The sequence below is a fragment of the Topomyia yanbarensis genome, chromosome 2, assembly GCF_030247195.1.
Source record: "Topomyia yanbarensis strain Yona2022 chromosome 2, ASM3024719v1, whole genome shotgun sequence".
NCBI lineage: Eukaryota > Metazoa > Arthropoda > Insecta > Diptera > Culicidae > Topomyia > Topomyia yanbarensis.
The window spans coordinates 309510102-309533123 of NC_080671.1; the positions used below are offsets into that span (position 1 = coordinate 309510102).

Here is a 23022-nt window from a genome sequence, read left to right on the forward strand (position 1 = left end):
GTTGACAAAAATAAAATTTTCTTATAGAATATGGTTCTACAAGTCATTGCAAATCAAAATGATCATAACTAAACTTTTCCAAAATGTAGTCGTTGTCAAAATATTTTAGATTTTGTTACAACAAAAAAGTTTAGACGTTATTTTGTTCGGTATGCAGTCATCTGGCATAATAGAACAGGAGTTGTCTGTTTATCCAACGTTTCGGCTCATGTATTTTGCTTTCTTCCGGGAATCATAGGTGTCTTCCCGGAAGAAGGAAAATACATGAGCCGAAACGTTGAATAAATAGATAAATTCTGTTTTATTATAACAGATGGCAGCATGCCGAACAAAATAACATCTGAAATTCCAATCAGTGGACCTGATTAACTACCAAAAAGTTTTGATTTGTGGAATTATGTCCTTATTATAAGTTATTCATGTTTAGCTGATACAATGTGATAACTAATGATATCGGTTGAATTCATTGTTTGCTTCTAGCTTTTTAATGGTTCATATTTTATATTTACCAACAATCTCGTAGGATAGAAATAGCTTTTACCATGACTAGATACATAGATAATATCGGTCAGATAAAAACTTCCCGAACAATAGCTGAAACAACCAAACAGTAGATTAGCTCCGATTGGAAAGTTTGGTTGCACCCTGTTAGGTATTTATCTTATATTACCTTAATTCATCCAGATCTATGCAAGCCTAAGCATCGAAGTCACACTTGACTTTTGACATGGTGCGATGTATGAGCCTTCTGGAAAGAATCTCTCCGCTCCCCTTTTATTCCTCTAGGATGGAATGAAAGGGAGCGAACACGCACAATAAGCAGCAAGTACATGATTCACTTTCAACTTTCTCTTATTCTGAAAAATTCAATCTACTTCACTCTCACTTTCGACAGGTCACCAGTTCCATGTACATAGTAAGTTTCGAGAATTCGCATATGTGTATGCAGGGTGGACGCGCATATAGCAGCGCCTTCGGAGGCCACCCACCATCCCTCCCGGTGATGGTGATGATGATGATGACGACGACGGTACCGGAGGAAGAGAATGAAATGTCCTCGCATCCTAGCCGTCACTACCTCCGCCACCGTTGCTCCCATGGTCCGTCCGGTGTTGAGGGTGGTTGTGGCGATAGTGGTGGTGTGGCGGCAATTGTTGTTGCTCCGTTCTTCGGATTGGGGTGGTTCAACCGTATAGGCTGCACTACAACTGCGAACGAATGCGAGGTGGCGCGTTAAGCACACATGTTCATGTGAAAACTCGAACAAAAGTAAGGATGAAAAACAGACTGGTCAGACCGAGTGGAGGAAAAAAAGTTTACGAAAATGGATAAAAATAAAAATATATGTATGTGTTAGCCCATTTGTGTGTACGAAGGGAGGAAAGAATTCGTGTACTTTTTTTCGTCGGTGGTCGTTTCGATGTCGCTGGATGGCGGTGGCGGATGTGGGTTGTTGGCGCTTTCCTCTTGGAAAAATCGGTTAGTCTACAAAAAGTCGCGTCCGCTGCGGTAGCCTGGGTGAACGGCGTGCGAGGCTACCAAAGATCTTGTTTTACGCGCGTTTTAGTGTCGGAATGAATGTTTTGTCGTTGTAAAGTTACAGTAAGTTTCATGCGATGAGTGCCACTTTTCATTGTTCTTGGATAATAATTAATGATCGTAGTTTTGCATACATGTTCAGCTACTGTGTTCGATCTGAGTTCTACTTCCTTTGGCGACTCCTGTGAATAAAATAGTGAATTTACCTACGATTCCATAAATATCGATTACACAAGAAATAAAAAAAGTGATTTGAAATTCATTTTTTATGTTGGAGTTGTTTTCTAATAAAAATAGTGGCAGTAAACAGGATTACAACAGCTCAACATTGAATAGAGCCGGTATTTGATATTTCGCTCTCAACTGAGCAGAGAAACAACCAGTTTGCATAATAAACAGTGCTGGTGCCTTGGTGACTGTAGGGATTTTAATTCAAAATCAGCAGTGCAGTTTTGGTATGTAGAACACAGGAATTACACGATCCCAACTATTGGACAAGTATATAGAACGTTTTGTTTGGTGACACCGTAAATTTCGTATAAACGGGTCTCAATGGGATCTTTTTTGAATGTTTGGAAGTAGAACCGTCGGTGTTCCTAGAAGAATACATTCAATACAGTTGTTTAGATGTGAACGTTGACAATAGATGGTAAGCAGTAATATCAATGTGGTCATTACACAAAGTAGATTGCATCCAAAACCATTTGAATATGCTTGCGCGCCGACAAAGACCTTTAACAACTGCTGGGATGCGGTGGCACTGATCATACCATCAAAGCCCACAGATAACACGGTGCAACAAAATAAAACAAAATGAATGTACTTTTAAAGAGATCTGTTTGATGTTGTAGGTCTGGTCAAATACAATACAATTGGTCAATTTAATACATATACCCTCAAAATCTTGATTTGTAGCAAATAACTATTTTTCAGGATTTTCGACAGGAAAATTTTTTCTACCCGGTCATTTTTCAACCGATTTTCAGTTCTCTCAGTGTTTTGCATATTTGCTAAAAGAACTATGCAGTTTCGGGACAACATTATGAAAGTAACCATTATTTGGCGATGTTTTCGTTAAAATATTGAAATTGCTCTACATTTAAAATGGCAGAGTTAAAAATTGTTTTTACAAATTAGAAACTTACTCGCATGAACTTTAAAGGGAACGGTCTCATCTAAAATTGTCAAAATATAGATTTTTTGTGCTCGATTACGTATACATTCAAAAGTATGTGTGTGAACTTTGAACTTGAAATTGGGAAAAATAATGGAAGATATAATTAAAGATTCTTATAGTGCGAGATAATATTTCACCAACCCCTTAAGAGTTCATGCGAGCAAGTTTCTAACTTGGAAAAAATTAACAATTCTGCCATTTTCAACCGTGTTTTCTCCATATTTTCATTGAAACAAAGGCGCTTCTTTAAAAGACTGTTGAGCGATTTTCATAATGTTCATGAAAAAATCGCAAAATAATTGTAGTTTTCATTTTGTCGTCCCAAAACCGCAAAGTATTTTTCACGAAACAACATAACATAGCATACCGTTGGAAAGATTATTTCCGCTTCATTCCAGAACACTAAAAAAAAATTAAAATTGGTTGAAAAAAGGTTGCGTAGAAATTTTTTAGTGCCGAAAGTTTTGAAAAATCGGTTTTTGCTATAAATCAAGATTTTGAGGGTATACAACATTTTTCATACATTATTATGTGTTGCATTTGATGAGATCTACAAGCTATACTAGGTCACTTGAAAAGTACAAAATCACTGTAGCACCGTGTGTCCGTCAATATTCCGGATTTCGAAAGAGTTGCACGTTCAACAAATTTATTGAGTCCTATTCCGCATCCTGGCAGTGAACGAATCATCGATGTAGCCTTTTGTTAGAAACTCAGAAGACTTGAAAATATTTTGTTCCAATATAATCTAATATAATATAATATAATATAATATAATATAATATAATATAATATAATATAATATAATATAATATAATATAATATAATATAATATAATATAATATAATATAATATAATACAATATAATATAATATAATATAATATAATATAATATAATATAATATAATATAATATAATATAATATAATATAATATAATATAATATAATATAATATAATATAATATAATATAATATAATATATGTCAGTTTCTTTCTCCGAGCACCCTAGATAAGTGAAGTGTCGAGTGGTTGGTTCAATCAGTCGAAGAATTACACTACGGACCACCTGCTCCGCTAGTAAAAACTTATCACACAGGTAACCCCAATTTCATAGTGTCATGCGACTCGGTGTTTCGGGTCAAAAGTTCAGGGAAACTAAAATATTCTCAATTACGAGCAGAATCCTGAACTCCCAGTATGAATGTACATCCTGTATCGCGACCTTTTTTCTCCGAGCTTGGGCGGAGTATAGTTTCATCAGCTTTTCGTAAACTGTGGATTTGTTGAGGCTCTCGACTAATCGAAGTTCGGTGGAGTTTTACTGGGCTTCAAACATCTAATTGTGGTGTGTGCGGATAAACCTGCCTAGAGACATGCGGGTTAACATATTTCAACCAAGAATTGATCCACCGGAAAATAGGAGTCTATAGGTCAAGATGTAATAAGAGAACTACATGGCTGAATGGTTCTTCCGCATTTCCAAATTAACACTTTAACTTTTTACATTTCCTGGGTGTTGAAGATCGACCAGTCATCAATTATTACGCCGAACGTATCCAACAGGTATATTGGTCTGTACGACGCTGATTCATCGGTAGGTTTGCCCGGTTTTGATAGCAGCATTGAATTCTGTATCTTCAATTAGCCAGGGAAGTCACCTTCGTCTCGAAGCTTAAGCTGCTAATTCGAACTTGAAGAAGGAACAAAACTCAAACCATTCTTGTATGTTTCAAGTTGCAAACATATCATTCATTCAAACAGCCCGGTCGCTCAATTATTTTCCATTCATTTTCATACTCTCTACCTAGTCTACTGACTAGGTCTTTCAATTGAAATTTGGTATTTGAAAACGAAAATTCGCATCACTGCTAGAAGCTTTTGGAACACCTTTCTAAATGCCTAATGTTACGCTGGGAATTCCATCAAGTCCGGGCGCTTTATTCACATTTAAACCCTTCGCCACGGCTACGAATTCCTCGTTGAAGACCTGTATCACTTCGGCGTTGTTCCGCTCTACTTCGCCAAACGGTGTAGTTGGTCATATCGTGGGGTCATGTTCCAAGTAGAGTCCCTCTACGATAATGTTCAGTTTGTCAGGGCCCTTTGATTGGTATGCGTCGCCCCAAAAGTTGGTATCAGCCCTTTAAAATAACTCGATTTGTTTTGCCTTATCTCACGTTTTGGAGTGTCCCTAGCGGCGTAGAAAACCATATTTCGCACCTCTCTGTTCGGTTCAGTGTTAGCTCTCGAAGCGTATCTTTTAGCTAGGCACCAAGCGCGGAGGGTGCTTGTTTCGTCGTTCCACTAGTGAGCTGGGCACCGGGTGTTCATTGACGCTAGGTTGCTTGGTATAGTCACATGCTCCCGCTAGCGTTTCTGTGAACTCATTCGCGTTCAGGTCAAAGGAGTCTCTCGCCGGTCGGAGTGCTTCAACAAGGAGATCCTTGTCGAATGACTTCACTGTCCACTTCCGCTTCTAGGCTCTCGCCCTATCTGTTAACAGCATGGTTTCGTTGAACCAGATTGCCAGGTAGTCACTACGCATGTAGTTGTCGCAAACCCTCCAATTCATGTTTGCTACCAGCGACAGAATGCAAATGGTAACGTCAATGATGTATTCTCGGCTGTCCCTGATGCTGACGCACTCATTTCATATCATAACATCCAGTTTGGTTAGAGTTTCCAGCAGGCTTCGTATGAGCTCGAGACTACTTTCTGTATGGGGTATTTGCCCATAACGTATATTGCGGCCATTCTGCCGTCCAGTTACCGTTGTTGATAAGAACTGAATACGGCTCCGCCATAATTGCAACGTCGCACTCGGTTTCTGTTATCAACTGCCACAACAGTTGCTGTGCAGTGTCGCCATTATTGAGATTTACATGGGTCACCTTCATTAGTTCTGGCTCTCCACTGCCTGTACGCTGGGCGTATGAAGTCATCCGCTACGTGGTCCTGCTCGCCCTTCTTCGGTTGCTTTGTGCAGTCTCTTGCAATGAGTCCCTTCTCCCCGCATTTTCTGCAAAGATCAGATCTGTTAGAGCCTTTGCAGTTTCTTACATGGAGGTCGAAACCCGCGCATTTAAAGCATCTCTCCTTTTGTTTGATATATTAAGGGACATCCTTTAATGAACACGCTAGTCACCAAATATCTATTCGGTATGTTTCCAATAGTTTGCTAGCTACGAATGTTGAAAATAGTGTTGAAGGCGTCTGCGTACCGTCGTGCGTTTTCTTCATCCGGATTGCCATTAGTGCATCTTCTAGATCACATTGCTACTTCAGCGCACTTCTCAGCTCGTCTTCTCTTGCGATCTCGTCCAAGTTTCTGCACTAAATTACTAATGCACAGTCTCGTGGGATACGGCTAGCCCTAATGGTTGCTGTCTCGCTTAGCGAATTTTCGATGCGCGCCATTTAGCCCCGAACTCCGCAAGCTATTTAACTCCGGTTTCCGTGAGCCATTTAGCTCTCGGCTGTGTCACAGTATGTTCGGATAGTCCCCAGTGGCGAATCCACCCAAATACGACTGTGAGCTCCCCAGCGATGGATTTCTCCCAATACTGAGGCTCGTTCTCGTATTTAGTTCCCCGCCAATCGGCAGGTGCCAAGGTCTGTCCGGCGATTACGGACAGGTTTGTGGAGTTAAATTGACGTATTCCAAAACGAGCACGACAACATTAAAACTTATTTGGCCTCTCCGCCGTCTAAGCAAGCTGACCTTCAATGTCAGCTTCTATTTCTATCTCTCTCACTCTCTCTCTCTCTCTCTCTCTCTCTCTCTCTCTCTCTCCGAGCAGCGTAGATAAGCCATGTAGTGTCGGTTTTTGTTTAAACAGGTTAAGAATTACGTTAAATACCACCGCGATGCAGTTGATTCGGGATGCTTCGAATTTCTCACCACAGTCGACCAAACGACTGTGAGCCGTTCCGATACAGTCTCACCAGGTGTTTGGTTCAACATTCGATGTCTACCGCTGTGATCGCAACGCTCTCAACAGCCACAAGATATCAGATGGTGGTGTGCTTAACGCCGTTCGCCATGGTATAAAAGCCCGAGTTATTAACGATGACCGGTGGGCGAGCTCCGAGTAAAGCCGAATTTACACCTATCCGATCCGTTTCAGTGCCGGTTCAGTTCCGTGCACGGACGCCAAAATTCTTTCATACACTTCAAATGCAAGCATTCACACTTTTTCGGGACGGTGCCGTGCCGGACAAGTGTGAACGCTTGCATTTGATTTGTATGAAAGAATATTGGCGTCCGTGTACGGAACTGAACCGGCACTGAAACGGATCGGATAGGTCTAAATTCGGCTTAAGTGTGGATATCAGTGAAACTTGTCGATCGCAATCTATTCCTGTGTGTCGTGTATTTTCCACCAGACAGAATTCGTGATTTCAGCCTGATCTTTCATCAGTTTCTTTCATTACCACGATCGCCGCCCCATCTGACGAAATTGTTTTACTGGGTGACTTCAACTTACCTGGCTTGGAGTGGTGCCTGACGAGTAATGGATTTCAACGATTGAATATCGAAAAATCTGCGCTTGTAAGTCGGGATTTTATTGGCGTGATTTCTAGGCTCAAGTCCAATCACTGTTCGTTCGACGCTCATATCTTTCGTATTAGGTTTACTGAGAGTAATCTTTGCATTTGTGGCGAGAGTTATCAAAACATCGAGCACGTTGTTTGGTCTTGTGCGGAATATCGTGTTACTAGATCCCTTTTATAAGATTCACTACAAGCCCGAGAAAGACTACCCAACGTTACAGTTCGTGACATTTTGGCAAGCCGAGATCTTTCTTACATGTTGTCGATCTACTTTATGGAATGCATGGCTATACAAGTTTGACTTTTTTGAGAGTGTTGTCCACTAGGGCATTGCAAAAATCTTTCTTTTTGAATTCCCAAGGGCCCCCCTTTTCATATTGTGACAAATGTCAAAGTAAGCTCAGATACAAAATTTCACATCATTTGGACGATTTTGGACATCCGCCCACTTCGCTTGAAGTCTTTAAAATTAGTACTACGGGGAAAATATAGGGGAAAATATAGAGGAAAAAATACTAAATGCTTTAACTTTTGAAGTAGCGTTTTCAGAAAATTACAATTCATAGGGTGATGAGCTTATTTGCGTCATGTTTCTATTATCACCCTACCCATTTGAAGCCGTTGGTTAGAGCAGTGTCTGCCATCTTTGTTCAACGCATTGAGTCAAATGGTAGCGCAACAATAAGGGCACTCGATTCGAGTTTTCGTTGCGCTCAAACACGATAAGTTTACTGTTCTCAGCGCATTTGTGTTAGTATACTGGTTCTTAACAACGAAGCAAAGCTATTGATGTCAATTTTCACGCATTCCATTGATTGTAGGGCGAGAAATTAACGAATTAGTGAGGCACCTTGCTTAGTATGGTGTAAATAGGCACTTTACCCTATCTCTTTTAAAAGGAAATAATCTTAGTTTTTGAATGGATATATGTCCGATTCTCGAAAAATACGGGGTTACTGGAGCATTTTGTTCCTAAAATCCCCTATTTTTAAGAAATTTTTCTGCTTTGTTATGCAAATCATACCTATTTTGCATTTTGTCTAATTTGAAAAAATCTTAGAAATCGAACGGAATCTTTGCGAGTTTTGTCCGAACACGAGAAGTTGGGGTTACAAAGTCTTTTGTCATTCATATTAAATTGTATCATTTTCTCTTGTATATATCTCTATTATTTTTCAATCGATTTTCATAAAATGTACCTTGTTGAACATGGAAGATCTTAGGAACAAAATAAAAATAGGTTCGCTACGGGTAAAATTCAGAAACCTCAACTTTTTTGACATTAACTCAACATACCACATTTTTCCATTTAATTCTAATTCACCAATTTTCCGTATTTTTCCAAAAATGAAACTTTTCTCATGTGATCCTCAAGAGTATTTGCAACTAGAAGTAGTGAATTAATAATAATTTATTGTTAAATGGAGTTGTTTGTTCCTACGGATTTCCTACGTTCAACAAGGTACATTTTATGAAAATTGATTGAAGAACAGGAGAAAATGTTAAAATTTAATATGAATGACAAAGGCCCTATAACCCCAACTTCTCGTATTGCTAAAAAAAAATTGCTGTGCTCTATCGTCCATCCTTTATCCCCTATCTAGATGCTATGCTATTGCGATGTTGAAATGTTCTTTAATTATGTCGCTGTCCCCCTGAGTAAATAAAAAAAGGTTTGCCTAGTTTTAATTAAATTTAATCCATTCACATTAACAAACTGAAAATTATCAAATTGTAACATTAGTTTAAAGAAATTCTCATATTGTTCACCTTAGTTTTAAGAAAATTCCAAATTGTAACTCCCGTCGTTTTAAAGTAATTAAAGTGAAAATACCCAGGCACCTCAAAGCTAACGCACGTGCCTTGTCTAATAAACTGTCTAAATAAAAATAGTGATAATTAAAAATCCACATAATTGCAAATAAAATAACCTGCCGTATTAAAAAAAATATTGATTGTAGCAAGCTACGGCAGGTCTTTTTTAAATAGTGAAACAGTTGAAAATCAAACCCTGAAGATTCGATGCTTCGCTGTTGTAACCTGAGCTGTCAGTATGTTTTTGGTTATAATTTATTTTCCATTGCATTTTGAAATTAACGTTAGAATGTCAATTATATTTCATCCAATAGGAACACGTTGTGTAGTTTAGTGCGATATTATGCCCGAAATAGCGGAAACCAAACATAGTGAATTTAGCCTTACGTAAAGCAGTAAGTTTCCGACGCAAGCATCTCAGAGGACTACGGTTACTGTTGCAACAAGAAACGCGATCAATCAAATGTCATTTTCCGGAGGACACTTGTAGCTCAAGTAAGTAAATGCTTGTAATTTGGTAAATTTACGCGACAAACTATACAACTGGAAAATCCTATAGAATGTGCTAAACATCCGTAGAACCTGAAATCGTCATGGTGTTTTCAACTGCCATTTGAAAGGCAAAAGAGAGAGGTCATTTACCCTTCGATTCGACACATATGCACACACACATTTTGGAATGATATTTATTTTTTTCAAAACTCCCCCACTAACCTTCGTGCTCTTGGACTTATTTGCTTGCCCACCGAGCGAAGGGAAAGCAAAAGGGTCCTTGTGGCTAAGTGTTTTGTGTTGTTTCGGTTTGCATGCGTTTTGTTGCAATGGTGGAAATGTTATAGTAATTTAGAAGCAAGACTGACAATCTTTGCATTTGATTAATTAAAAATTGTAACACCATCCTAGGTTCGATTACAGATTATTTTAACAAGTAAAATAGCGTAATCAGTACAAATGGAAAACACTTTTAATTTTGTTTAATTAACGGTGTTGATAGTATTGAAGGTATAAACGTTTAATGTTTAAAAGTGTGCAACCTGTCTTTCTTCCCAAAGAAAACAAAATGGATTAACCAATTTGCGCTTAAGGGCACAAGGCATAGCTTTGAAAAGTTTGATTTTAAAGTTTCGTCTTCCATTCGTCAGTAACTGACACCAACTTACTGTCAAAACTAACACAAAATTGGTACCAGTTGGACACTCAATCATACGTGTGTGAACGCCTAAAGCAATTAGCTAGTACCAAATGATGTCTTGGTTAGACAAGCACAGAAGTTTTGGGTCGCTGATAGCAAGTTGGTGCCAGTTACTGACGAGTGAAACACGAAACGTTTAAAAGTGGTTTGATCCTATTGAAACGTCTGCTTGCCTAACTTACCTTTGAACTTTACGTTGAATATTGAAAATCTATCCACATATTGGCGTTATTGGGTAGTTTTAAGCCTAACTTGTAATTTTCATGAATTGTCAATGTATTTTTCGGTTTTCTCATTACTACAATTGTTGCTACAAGTGTACCTAATATTTGGGCAACAAATTGTTAAAGCTGACTGTAAATACACTGAAGTTTTTTTTATGCGGGAGACCGCATAAAAAAATGCATAACTTAGAAAATGCATAAAAAAGCGTGGAGTAGGTTCATAGAGTTTCCCGGCTACTTAACTCTTCGTCTTCTGCAACGCAGGAGTCAGGATCTTTTGGCATTAAATGCGAATCACCTGAGTCTGCGGCATGTCAAGACAAGCGTAAAGTCACTTAATGACTTATGCTGTCGGAACCGTGACTCCCCGGAATCGCAAGATTGACCTCGGCACCTAACTGTCTAGCATCGAGATAACGATTTTGAGAGAAATTTCAACGTCGCGAAATTTCTCCGTCGGAGTAGACCCACCGCCGGGGACTAGTTCGAGTAAATCGGGAAGTAGCTCCGGCAAATGGTCGTCGGGGCGCCTATCAACTGGAAGTCATCCTCCACCCAGAATCGGAGGACCGACCTCGGCATCTACCCGGGTAGCATCGCTTTCTTCCACTGCCGGGGAGCTCTTCGTCGGAGTTGGAAAGATCCACCGTCGGGGACTATTCTGAGTAGTCCGTAGTGAATCGCCGGGTTGAATCATCGGGGCACCAGTGAACAGGACGCAATCGTCCACCGGGAATCGCTGGACTGACTTCGGCATTCTGCCGGACTGCATATAAGGAAGAATAACGCGTCCGTCAACGGTTACGGGAGACATTCTTTCGTCGGGGAACTCTCCGCCGAGGTAGGTTAGCTCCACCGTCGGAGACTACGCCGAGTAGCACCGAGCGCGACAACCCACCAGGGTCGTCGGGGCACTAGTGAACCGTAAGCCACTCTCCAACCAGAATCGTTGGATCGACCAACTGGCATCCAACTGGTCAACGTAGAGAGGAGGGCATGTAGAATATCATGCCGTGAAGGACTGATATGGCGGTTATGATACAAGCGAAATCTAGCAACAGCCAGCTAGACAAGGAATCAAGTGAAGTGCATTAGCATGCCTCCCCCCGAAGTAGTCATTTCAAATGGAATCCGGGGGATCAGGAAAATGTCGGACTTCTTGGTGGAGTTGAGAGGAATAGGGTTCAGAGTTATCTTCTCTGTTCGGAGTCCCTCACTCTGGCACTCGATGGACGAAATCGGTAGTATGGTCTAACTACTCAACGTGTGCCGGGTCAGCGTAAAAGCTTTATCACCAAGTAAAAAAAAATACACGCACAGACTTTTTTCAAATCTCGCTGAATTGAGTCGAATGGTATAAAAGATTCGGCTCTGCGGGCCTCGGTTAAAAAGTTGAAATTCCGACCGATTGCATAACCTTTATTATGAGAAAGGTAAAACCATTCAGTCATTTTCTGTTTTTATTTTCACTGACATCATGAATGCTTCTCATATCCTTAACCCAAAGACTAGTAATTAATAATCTAAAATAAAAATATGAACATTTTATGTCTTTTGTTTGAGCATGTGCATTCACAAGGATCTATCTTTCGATAAAATTCGCTTCAGGTGATACCCTAAAAATTAAAAAGAATCGCATAACTTTGAAAATCCGCATAAAAAACCGAATAACTTTTAAAATCAGCATAAAAAACCGCATAACTTTGAAAATCCGCATAAAAAAGTCGCATAAAAAGGACTTCAGTGTACCGCTATCTTATCAGACAGGGTAAGAGAAAAGCATCTTCATATTAAAATAATTTAGTTTGAACTTCATATTGAGATGTTGCAGGTATTTATTACTCAGATTTTTATCGTTTTGGTCGTTTCGACTGTTAAAAGATCAAAATCAGTAGCAGAAAAATTGTCCTATGACATTAAAGAGAAAACTATTTCTGCTAGTGAGAGCAAATTGAATACTAATTGAGTTGTTAACATTGCTTGGTACCGTAAACCGGGGTGACATTGATCACTTTTCGAAGTAATCATTACATATTTTTAGACGCAACACATTTTTTTCAAGTTTTATATTTTTAAACCATGTACTGGTGTATGAAGAACAAGATTGGATGGTTTTACCTAAAATTGTCCGCTGACAGCTATTTTTTAAAAAATGATTTCAAGTTGAAGTCCGTCTTCGTGTTCCGGGGTGACTTTGATAACCTGCATGTTCATCCACATTAAGTTATTGATGTCAATGTTTTTCATTCAAATGTTTGTTTAAACTAATTCTGGAAAGATACTCTTTGTTAAATAGATGTTAATTGGTATTATACAAAGTATTTAAATGTACTTAAAATTCGAGTAACCAATATTCGTATAATTTGTGTCTAACTAGAATAAAAGATTCCGAAAAACTTTAAAACTGCCAAAATTGTTTTATTTCAGTGCTTTATCAATGTACAAAAAGTTTCCATTCATTTTAACACATTAGAATATTGAACAATAAAGAAAATGTTATGAATTTTAGCTTAAAATAATTTTAAATAATTGCCAACTAGTTTTACAAAAAAATGTATTTAAAATAAACAAAAACTTAAAACTAAATTTGGCATATTCTAATCTAAAGGAAAATAAAAACTCGCTTGTAATTTATTACTTTTGCTCAAATCTGAGATTTATTTGTTTTATAAAAAATAGACACTTCACGAAGCTTCGTAAAAATAAGGTAAAGTCAAATTTTGGGTTTTTGTAGTTTTTGTACCCAAAAACTGAACAATATACTCAAAAAGTATAACAAATCAGTATTTTATAAGTTTAAAGTAAAAATCATTTTAAATTAAAATGATTCGGTCGACTATTCTGGTTTAATAAGCGATCTACGAAAAAAGTTTCGAGTGATCAAAGTCACCCCGATGATCAAAGTCACCCCGATGATCAAAGTCACCCCGGTTTACGGTAATTAAAAATAAGTATCCAATTTTATGTTTTGCCACAGAAAATAAGCAAAAAAAAATCTTCCAAGAAACGCGGAGTTTGTAAGAATAGGAAAAATAGATCACATTTTACGTTACATTAAAAAAACTTAAACTGAGATCAAAGGGGGATTTCAATTCGAAACTGACTTCAAAATTTGATGTCCACTATCTGTAACTTTAATGTTCGGCTATGCTCGGATAGTAATATTACAAATTTCCGTACGAGTTGGAATGCATGCAACAGTCGTCATCCAACTATCGACCACATAGAAACACATTTTTTTTCTATTCTTTTGTTCTAGTTCCGAGCAAAAGGTAAAAGAAAATATTAATTGATATTTGAAATTCCTATCAGGAAAAAGTGATACACAATCGGAACCCACGTTATGATTCGATTTGGAACTAAACCGTCGCTTTCGGCAATCTTACGTAGCAAACGGTTATCAGTAGTTTGTAGCTGTGTCATCTCCAGAGAAGGTATATTTTTCACCCTCTTGACTTATACACCAGACGGACTGATGGGCGGACAGGAATGGAAGAAGCATTGATTGCTGTCGCATTCACCACATTCTTATCAGAGATGATTTCACTTGCAGCATCGTCCGCTTGAGTAATGCTCATATTTCCAATGTCTTCATTTTTTTATGGTCATCTACTTTTAGTATATAAAATACATTGTCACTTTTATGTATGTATATGAGCAAACAGAATCCCGGTGATGTCAATGCCAAACATTTCCGTTGAGCTTGCTCCGTACGCCCAAGTCTTATCAATATTTCTGATCGTATCATCAATAAATAAATATTAATAATTTTCTTCCAATTTATTTTTTGTGAAATTAGGAAGTAGAAAATATGGAAAGTCCACCAATTGGGCGGTCGACGGTGTTCGGATTGCCGTTGGTTGTCGTACGCTTTGATGGCCAGTGTCAGTATAAGCACGTTCTCGTGTATATTCGCCGTTGGTTCATTTGTAGCACTTGTGACCAGGACATTTGCCAATACTACTATATACGGTCGCGGTTATACGTCGCCTCCAGTCGGATGGTGGCTTTTCATACATTATTAGAAGATTTTGGCCTGGGGTGGATTATTTGCGCCTAAATAGACAGAGGAAAAGCAATTGGACTCGCTGCCAACGTTTGGTGGAAAATATTATCGATGAAGAAGGAAAAGCGATCGGATATGTGAAAAATATCAAATGGACAAGTCATTGAATAAATGAGAAGGAAATTATATTGAAGTGCAAGTGGAACGGGCAGGATAAAAGAGGGCGAAGGGAATAGAAATAAATTATATTTTTACCATTGGTAGTTAAGGAAGGGGTATAACACTTTGGTGAAAGTGGAACTAGTATGTTCGAGACACATTAAAGGTAACTTTCGTAAAACATTATTTATATCATGTGAGAATCAAATTCCGTTGTGATTAAAGTAGTCATATTTTTAGTACAGAGTCAAGAACCTTTCTAAACATTATTGTAAAATTGATAGCATTGCAAAAATGCAAAACATGACAGCCAATTGAAGCTGTCTGATAGCATAAGTAGTACCGGTAACATGCTTTTAATGTTTAAAGCTCTTCATTGGTGTTTTATAATAATATTAGTAACGCAGAAAGCGGGCTGTCAGTATCTGAGGGGCCGTTCATAAACCACGTAGACTCATAGGGGGGACGGGGGGGGGGCGGGTCTGGTAAAAGTCTACGTTTGTCTACGAGGGGGGGGGAGTCTTTGAAAAAGTCTACGTAGACTTTTATTTTTTGTTATTCTCGTATTACTAATTATAAATGGGATTTAAAGAGTATTCAAAATATCGGTCTATTCAGTATTTATGCAGACATTTCAAAGCTAGTACACTATTGAGGTAACTTCTCGTTAAGCGACCACTCAACCCAGAACCCACGATTTTTTGGACAACCTCTCACGTTGTTGTTTCTTGCGTAAATTCTGATATAGTTTTGATCTAGGAATAATACAAAATGATAGTTCCAAAGACGAGCGCCAAAAATTCCTCTCGTCGGAAGATTCTGACTGTGAAATCATCTGAAACATCACTGGTTAGCAGATATGCACGGACCATTAAATGCATGAACCATAAAAAGTTAAAAAATGGTCAAAGTAAAGTATTAAAACCACCATTGTAACAACAAAACACCCGTTGAAATGGATTATTTTTTTATTTATTTTATTGATTTCGGTGGTTAAAGCAGTAGTGTAGTTAAACTTTTACAACAAAGTGTTTACTCGAGTAATTCAGCTTCTCCTGCAATCATTTACACTGATCTGATCAAAATCTTTAAACACCCGTTAAATTTTACGTCTTGACCCTATGCAACTCCGTGCAAATCGGTTCTATTATATTTATCTCGAAAATATTCGGAGTTAAACTTTGATACTTTGCGATAATACTCTCAGGTGACATGGCTATTAATTACACAAGAAAAATAAATATTTTTGGGAAGATTTAAATAGCTTCGTTCAAATAAGGCAATTTAGATTATCTTATTATCTTAGAAATATTGAAATTTGTTCGCGAAAAGTGAAATTTGTGTGCATGTTTGGTTTATTATTTTAGTCTAGATGATAGTACACATCGACAATATTATTTTGTAATTGTTTCTTATAATTTAACAATTTTGAATGCACCAGTAAGGCTCAAAAAGTGTTTAGCAAATCTGCATTGTTGGTGTAGGTCGCACTTCGACCAAAATTTGAACTAGTTATAGCAATATATCTTTTTACATACACTTGAGCGACGAACCTTGAAAAGAGTATTCCGCTACACAAACGTTGCACTTTGAATTGGTATTAATTGATTTGATCAATAATAGACAAAAAACTAATGTTGAAAAACCTTTCTTTAATATTTAAGCTTGATATAAATCTGAACCCTAATTTTTATTAGAACCTTTGTGCTTCTTCCCGCGAATAAAAAAAATAAAAGTCTACGTAGATTTTTGGCGTGGGGGGGGGGGGTTGGTAAAAGTCTACTAAGGTCTACTTGGGGGGGGGGGGGGGGGTTCAAAATTCTCAAATTTCGGTCTACGTGGTTTATGAACGGTCCCTGAACTGCAATAGCACAATATGTCACCTTTCCTGGCATGCAGATGTACAGCAATTTTAAAGCTACGTTATGATGGCTAAACACGACATAAATATTTTTTTACGAATATTATTTTTAGAAATTCTCGAATAGAGGTTTATTATTTAGGCTTTCATACTAGATTGGTCATTGAAAAGTTTTTTGTGTGATGCCCTAACCGGATTTTGAAAATATGAGAAGTAATGAGAAATTTAAGCTGTTTCTTTCATTAAAATTCCAACCGGAGTCACTCGTACAAATCACTTAATATTTACAATATTTTTTTCGATAGAACATAATTGTAATTGTTATTTATTGTATAGTTGTAATTGTTATTTATTGTATTGAGAATTATTTATTTAAACTTGTTTTATACTAAAAAGCATAAAAATGATCATTTTTGAGTAATTTTGGGGGTTTTACCTTTTTTTTTCCTAAAATTCAAACACATTATGTTTTGCACAAAAACCTGTATTTAACATCAATATCCATCAATATGCATCATAAACGTTCATTATGGAGGTCAGACTTCCTCTATGGTGGATCTTTAATACGCCAAAAAAATAGTCATTTTCAGCAAATTGTTCAGCTTTATATTCTCATTACTGTTAACCCTCAAAAAGGCACGCGTGTCTTCCAAAAATTCATTGAAAATGTAAAATATTACAGAAATATCACATATGGTGTTCTTCATAGATTCGTATAAACTTTTTACATGCACAAAAAGGCAAGGGCAGGCCCGCTAGGTATTCCGACATCTACTGTGCATACTGGTGATGCAAATAATATTCCTGGCACGTATGTTTGCATCCAAAAATCAATTTTGATGAATTCATTTCAGTTTTTACAAATATTTACTTAAGCTTTGACAAACATTTATTTGTGTCATGTATTTTTGTCTCACGTAAACGCTTTCCAATGTTCCCAGAACTGTGCACGCATACTAGACCGGAAACTTTTTTGAACTTTTTTCGAAACACTGCTAAATCAAGTGTTAATTAGCTCTACAAACCATATGTCAATTATGAGCTTTTTCCTATAGCTCTAGTTCACTCACAAGAGCTTTGAAGTTTCTATGGTGAAATATATCGAAAATCGGAAACAAGAAATCAACATTCAATAAAAATTCCTACAGTTACTCTGCATACCTCAAAACTACAGGTGGTGTAGCTTTTTTAATAACAAACAACTTTGTTGAAAGTTGCATAATGACTGGAGGTTGCCGGACAAAGTTATTTAACTTGGAAGATTAGAAGAATTTTTAAAAATATTCTAAGAAGGTGCTAGAAAGAGAGGCAGCATTTAACATTATTTTACAATATCTTTTTACCATCAAAGTCGGATTAATTTGTAGTCTTCTGCAATGTTTATCCTTTCATCTTCAGCTATACATCTGAGGATTTTAGGCTATATAAGATGATACTGACATTTTTTGCCTTTCTCAATATTGCAATTGCTCTGAAAACCGACTTTTTAACGGAGGCCCGGAGGGCCGAGTGACATATACCATTCGATTCAGTTCGTCGAGTTCGGCAAATGTCTGTGTGTGTATGTATGTATGTGTGTGTATGTGTGTGTGTGTGTGTATGTGACCAAAAATGTCACTCATTTTTCTCAGAGATGGCTGAACCGATTTTGACAAACTTAGTCTCAAATGAAAGGTGCAACGTTCCCATAGGCTGCTATTGAATTTCTAATGGATCCGGTTCCGGAATTACAGGGTGATAAGTACGAACACGCAGAAAATGTCGATTTTAATAAATTCTGCAATGAATGTATAAAGGTGAAAATTTTTCCAAAATATGACCACAACTGCTTCGATTTGTAGTATTAGGTTACTAACATCCATTCAAAGTCTATTTGGCCACATTGGCCACCATCCTCGGTTCCGGAAGCCCCGGCGGAAGTATCTAAATACAGAATAACAGTCACATCGGTTTCTCGGAGATGGCTAGACCGATTCGACTAAACTTGGCCTCAAATGAAAGGTATTGCGTCCCCGTAAATGGCTATTTAATTTCATCCCGATCCGACTTCCGGTTCCGGAGTTACAGGTTGTGGCGTGCGATCACATAGCAAATTGTGATTCAAACCGATACTCCGATGAAAGCAAAAAAGGTAAAAATTTCGCTAAAATGTCTCTCAAACAAGTTCAATTTGCTGTTCTAGGTCACTGACGGCCAACCAAACTTTCGTTGACTACATTGACCACCATAGACGGTTCCGGAAGTGCCCGGGAAAAGCGGCCATCTTTCAAAATTTACGAACTCGCGTCAGTTTCCCGGAAATGGTTAGGCCGATTTTCACAAACTTAGTCCCAAATGATAGCTATAATATCCCCACAGATGTCTATAAAATTTCGTACGGATCGCTTATATGGGTCCGGAAATATAGACTAAATCGTCCGGTCACATATGAAATTCCCATATAAGCCGGAACTCAAATTTTTTTTTTCAATGGGGGGACCTCATGAAATTTCAGAAATCGAATTCGTATTTTTGATGCCAAACATCTTTAAAATGCATGAAACGTCGAGATTTTATGTTATCTCGAATTTTTTTTTATAAAAATCGACTTTTTGGGACTTTGCCGATTTTGCACCTTTTTAGATCAATATTACCGTGGCTGTTTTTTCTTTTTCAAAATAATAACTCGAATAATGATTTATTTTCCTGTGTATAGTTGTCATGTGATGTATAATAATAAAATGTAATATATGCATTTAAAAGCTTTTAATGAATATAAACAACGCACACATTCTCGTAATTCATGATTGAGAAAGGCACAATTGCACCGCTAGGTGGATTAAAATAGGTTTTTTTTCATAAAACGTTTATTTGACACGGCATTTGCAAAAACTTGTTTACGCCGGGGTTTTTTTACATAACATGTTACAAAAGTTCTTAAGACTATCACGTTATAATAATTAATCACTTTCTAATGCTTATACTGAGGATAATCATCATTTTGAATATTTTTATTTATACTCTATTTTCTTGAACTTCATTGTAAACCTATTGATAGTTTTTCTGTAATCTTTGTTTATTTTATTTCTTTATTTATATCGTTTTATCTAACTTAACTAACAGCGAAGAAATCTAAATTGTTTGTGAGTAGCAAGGGAAAAAAACTAGAAACATTGTAGGGATAATTATATTTGAATATTTATTGTTTTCAGGAAATGATAAATATGGCCCATGTAGATACTGACATTTTTACTGAATTTATTGTTTTAATAGCCGATATTTCTTATATTTTTGCATACAAACTTAAAAATTTATCAGAAGCATCGGGACAAATTTGTATTTGGAATGTAGCGTTTGCAGCCAATTACCATTCGATTGAGTGGTGTTCTGAAAAAAGTCAATTTCTGTGCCGGTCTGACACAGTGGCGTAGCCAGAAATTTGGTTTGGAAGGGGTTTTGATGAAAATCGCATTTTTTTTGAAAAAATGCTAAAATTTAATGAGTTTGGTAAATTATTGAAAACTCAAAAACATAAGTAGTCTAACAGATGTCATTCTAGTCTACAAACAAGAAGGATCAACATGGAACAGTTTTTAAACCTCTATAGATTATTTTCTTGTATAATATGTCAATGAAGTAAAAAATTACGATCTTTTAAAGTGGGATAAATGATCTAAAAAAATTTCAACGTTCAAGATCACCTAATATAATAATCCTCGACTTTGAAGGTTTGACAACTTCGGGAAGTTATCAACAAAAAACAGCGCCTGCTTTGCTATAGAAATTTTAGTGATTAACTCTCATAGAGGTAATTATGGTGAATTAATTTTTCAAAAATATTAAGAGACATGGTGCCTTCAGCAAAGTTTTTGATAATGTCATTTCAAATAATTTTGTTGAAAATATGAAGGCTACATGAATTCAACATATAGGGATTTAAATGGACTGGGCCTGCTATATTTCTTCTTAGTGAAGAAAAATTTAGGTGAAAGCTATTTTTTTCTGCGCTACGGATAAAATTGTTTGAAACAATCATTGCGAGTTGAGAACACAAAACCTATAACTAAATTATGGATGGATGGAACTGAAACTTGCGTTTCGACTTCATCTCATCAGAATCCGACACTAACTTGGTGGGCGGACTAAGCTAGCGCCGAATTGATGGTAGCTCCTGAAAATGGAATCACTCTTTGTGTTTTTGATTCCTTTTAATATCTGGGAATTATTTGTTTTAAATCCAGTTCCCTTATTTTTTTGTAAGCTTCAAAGGTACCTTGAACGCAATGTGAATTTATTATTTAATTACCGCAGAAGAGATTTATCAAATACAGTAATTTCAGAATAGCTTGTTGTAAAGGTTTTCTACTACTATATTTCGATACTCTGAATATGTGGGATATTTATGTATTTGACAAAGTTGTTTGAAATAGCACTTTCAAAAACTTTGCTGGAGACATTAAGTCTTGACCCAAATTTGGTTGAAGAGTAATTCTTGTCTATAATTACTTCTAGGAGAATTAACCGTCAAAATTATTCTATCAGCAGATGAACAGTTTTACGTTTTGAAATTCTTCAATGTTACTTAACATCGAAATTTGGCAGTTTCGAATGAATGTGATCGTGACCGTTAAAAATTTATCGAGCATTAATTTTACTTTTCATCATTAGTCAACCTCACAACTTGTTTTAGTACGCCATTCATTGCATCCTGCTAAGAGGCTATTCATATAGTTGATAATACAACAAAAATCCAATGCTCATAAAACCGATCCTGACCTGCTAGAGACAAAATTACATCAGCTTTCAACTAATTTCTGAAATGTTATTCTTGTTGTTAACCATATTGAATTGTTGTCTAAACTCTACACAATCTAAAAAAATACATTTTCAGCAAATGTTGAAATGTTTTATATGCAATCAACCTATACAAATTTAGATTCCCATTCGAAAAATTGTCTCTAATCCATATTTTGAAGCATCTTTCCAAAAATGAGCTCATAATAATTCAGATAGTTATTTTATTTAACATTGAAGTAATTTGACAACTATGGGATTTTGGCTAAGAGATAAGTAACAAGATCCCCTTCCCACAATTTTCCAACAGTTCTCATGACGCTTTAAACACAGTTCTCAATGTAGTGATCAGAGAATATTTTTCCAAAAATATTTTGTGGAATATTAAATTAAATTCGTCAGCATCAATTTTTTTTCAACTCAATTAATTTTGGTTTGTAGGGGGGGGGGGTTAACCCCCAAACCCGCCCCCCCTGGCTACGCCACTGGTCTGACGAATATGATATATTTTATACCTAACTCTAACAAATGTCAAGCAAGCTGTGAGTTTGCGTTGGGAAAAATTATATTATTGTTTTATTTGTGTGTGCGTTGAGTTGACGATACAGGGGGAACTCTTATGAAAAAATGTGTTCGGTGGTTTGTAGGGTACGTAGAGTACTCTACAAACCGCCACGTATTCAAACGCCACGTACAAGAACGTTTTATATTTTGGATATACATGATGCGTTTTTTATCACTAATGCATCTGACAACATACTGTAGGTATTTCAAAAGCTTGAACGACTGGGTTTGTGGCTTACAGTTCTAGTTCCACATTAAAACAACTATATAAATTAAAACGCCGCGGAACATGCACTAAATTCATTGTACTAGTTTCAATCTGGAAACGGTTTATTTCTAAAATGGTCAAAATTTCAGATTATCGCGGTGATAACATTGTCTTTTATTAATTTTTTTATTTGTTTAGCCATTGATTGAGATATACTCCATCTAATGATTCTTTACCTAAGTTCATTAGTACGTTATTGAAAATTTAATTTGAAAATGAGATTTCATAGCTACTCATTTTGAATTCATTTTCGGAACAGACTAACCTATTTTGTTAGGTGGATCAGCCAAATAGTGCCATTTTTCGATTGATAGTTTAATATAAAATTGATCATGTAATTGCTAATTGTAATCGATTAATGCCAAGAGATGATTGATTAATTGAAATAAACGATTAATTTAAAAGTATAGCGACAATAATGGTTTTAGAATAGGTTTTAGATTTTGTTTACTGTTATGGAAGCATTAATAAACATTATTTTAACGGGGAAGGTCTATAGCAAATTGTAACGTATGGGAGCAGGAGAGTAAGCTAGAACATGTCAGCAGAGTCGATGAGTCGAATTTTTTTGATAAATTAAAATTCATCCGCGATTTATATTGGACAGTCTTGAAAAAAGTCACATTTTTAATCATACTATGTTGCGTTTCGGCTTCGCCTCTTCAGAAACCGACACTAACGTATTGTCGGAATAGATTAGCGCCGGCTTGACGCAAATCCCTTAAAACTAAAACACACTATGTGTTTCAATCAAACGACTGATCAAACGTGATGTCCCGTTCGAGCAGAAGTTCTGTTTATGCCGATGAGACACAAGTGAAGCCGAAACTTGTCTTGGCTTAGCAGGCCTATGCGAAAGCACTATGCTATATTTCACCCTAAGGAGGAAA

The 23022-nt window shown here is 36.8% G+C and overlaps 1 protein-coding gene across 2 annotated transcripts in view; it reads left to right on the forward strand.

The window, feature by feature from the left end:
• The first annotated feature begins 9268 nt into the window (after positions 1–9268).
• LOC131683537 (uncharacterized) overlaps positions 9269–23022 on the forward strand; it is a 99979-nt gene continuing 86225 nt past the window's right edge. Inside the window, exons 1-2 of one of the 2 annotated variants that reach the window (XM_058965590.1) lie at positions 9269–9317; positions 9400–9580. The gene's annotated coding sequence lies outside the window, so the exon portion shown is untranslated. Of the gene's footprint in view, positions 9322–9399; positions 9581–23022 lie in introns of both variants that reach the window. The other variant, XM_058965591.1, reaches the window with a different exon arrangement.